Consider the following 2,691-nt stretch of genomic DNA (forward strand, 5'->3'; position numbering starts at 1 on the left):
AGCGAGCCGAAGGGTAGGGTACGAGCTTGGCGCGGTGCGGCGCCCCTGTCGGCTGGAGTGCACGGTGCAGCTCTCGTCCCTAGCTGGTGGCCTTGCAGTCCAAGTTTGGTGCCCCAAGCCTTGGAGACTGCTGTTGTCGCCACACCTGGAAGCCTTCAAGGACAACAATCGTCAGCATGCAGACTCCCAGTGTCAGTGTGGCTTGACTTGGAACTTTTGAGTCCATTTCAGTGGAGTAAAACTGGCTTTTACAGACATTGCTATAAAGGGGTCGAGGTTGGTAGGTTCTGAATCAAATCTGGTGCTCTGGATGGTGAGCTGGGGCAGGTGTTTAATCTCTTTGCTCTCCATAAGGCGGAATGTGATGACAGGGGACACATGGGCTGTGAGGGGAATGAGATCTAAATGAGTGAAGTGCCTGTCTACCTGCCCATTAGGACTGATGGTCTCACAGCTAGTAGGAGATCAGTACTCGGAGCCACCTCTGTCGTCCCTTTCTGGTGAGCAGGGGGCCTGTGGTTTGGGGTTCCTGGGAAGTGTGGGGCCAGAGCTGTGACTCTGGCCTGTTCGACTTGTTCACTTACCCCCTCGGCAAATACGACCTGAAAACAGGTTGTTCTCTGAGTAAGCACTCTCTCCCCCCATCCTCCTTCCTCTCTCTTCCTCTCTCTGCTTCCTGAGTAGGGATGAAATGTGACCACTGTTTCCTGCCAGGCCAGCCTCAAGCCCCTGCTACCATATCTTCCCAGCTCTGATGAACTCTCCCTGCTGGAACTGGAAGCAAAGCAAAGCCTTTCTTTCTTAATTGTGTTTGTCAGGGCATTTTTTTTTTTTTTTTTTTTTTTTTTTTTTTTTTTTTTTTTTTGCGACAGTGAAGCAACTGATGTGAAAAAGAGGAAGGAAGAGTCTCCAGAAGTCTCAACAGGCCATTGCTGGCTTTAGGTGGGGAGAGAGGAGCCAAGCCATGATGATGGGCAGCCTCAAGGAGCTGGTAGGTGAGGAGAACCAGTTCCACAAGACCCCCATGGGGATGGCCTGCATGTACCACACTAGGACCTGGGACTAGTACACGGACTTCAGATTTCTGACTCCAAGAACTATCAGGCGAGGTGTTTTGTGCTGCCCAGAGCCATTGAATGTGTGCAGATTTGTTACAGTGGCCACATGAAACATGCACAGTTAGAATCAGAGAAAAGCACAGGTGGCCGAGCCCCCGAACCTTGCACTGTGAGCCAGTGTCATTTGCTCCCCCTTCCTCCCTCCAGGCACCCTGCTTTTCTCAGAGTATCTATCTTACCGTAGTAACAAGGGAAAGAAACTCAGGCAGGGCCCTGGACAGTCATGCACGTCAGGACCAACCAAGTACCCACTTCCCTGAGAACCCTCTGTTTCCCTTTTCCTTTTTTCTTCTCTCTTTTCTCTTGATGTTTTTGTTTTTCAAGACTGGGTTTCTTTGTGTAGCCCTGACTATCCTGGAACTCACTCTGTTGACCAGGCTAACTTCGAACTCACAGAGATCCATCTGACTAATGAGTTCTGGGATTAAAGGTGTGTGCCACCACTGCCTGGCCCTCCATGTTTCTTGTCCCTGCCTGGGTCAAGGGTAAACAGGTAAAAGGGTACAAAACTTACTTGAGGTACTCACGTGTGGAGTGGCTGGGATTTGAGATGTAGAGCTTCCTGCCTAACCACTAGGCTGCCCAGCTTAGAGACGAGGAGAGCTGGGAAAATGGGAAGGGGTGGAGGAAGGCCTTGGAAAAATCCTGGTCCCTGGCAGCCCAGAGCCTGCTGCAGGGAGTGAGGATTGCCAGGTCTATCCAGGGCAGGGGGTCCTTCCAGAGGAGATCCATGAAGCTGGGCAGTGAGGATGGAGGAGGGGGTCATGGTGGAGGAGATTCCTGGCAGATGGGTCAGCAACAGTGTAGACTCAAACCGTGGGAGTGCTGGTGTTTGCTGAAGGACATGGGTTGGGGGTAGCCAGGGTAAGGTTAGTGGAGGAGACACTGGGAGGTGAGGGTGGAGAGGTCAATGGGACTTCATGTGCTCCTGAGGGGTCCTGACTGAGGGTCTTGAGGGTCCTGGCTGGGGGCCCTGAGGGTCCTGGCTGAAGGTCCTGAGGGTCCTGGCTGAGGGTTTGGAGGGTCCTGGCTGAGGGTCCTGAGGGTCCTGGCTGAGGTCCTGAGGGTCCTGGCTGGAGATGTGGAATGGTAAATGGAAAATAGAACGGATCAAAACTGTGATCCTTTATGGCAGCTGGGAGCCATAGGGACCAGAGAGGGCAAAGGCAGACGTTCAGTCTTACTTTGCCAATGGGGACAAGACTTATAGAGGCAGAATGACTTGTCCAAGGTTACACAGGCAAAGGGTGAAGAGGCTCTGGAACCCTGGCCTGGGGATTAACCACTGCCTCCGTCCCCAAGATCTCAGTTGCACGTTCTGCTGCAAACAGCAAAGTGATAAATTGAAAAAAAAAAAAAGTGTCTGGTGGTGGCACATGGTGAGGGTTTGCTTTGTCGCTTTTTTTTAAAAAAGCTTTTTAAGGCTCAGTTTTGCAATGTCACCTGAGTGTGTTTCTTCCAGTATCTGCCTGGGATCTTGTCTTGGGAAAAGCTCAAACTAGAGCTGCCAGGGCCAGGTCAGCCACAAACCTTCCAAGGCAGTGTCTGCTGCAGAGCACACCCTGGCTGGGAA

This window comes from Chionomys nivalis, chromosome 6 (assembly GCF_950005125.1).
Source record: "Chionomys nivalis chromosome 6, mChiNiv1.1, whole genome shotgun sequence".
NCBI classification, from domain to species: Eukaryota; Metazoa; Chordata; class Mammalia; order Rodentia; family Cricetidae; genus Chionomys; species Chionomys nivalis.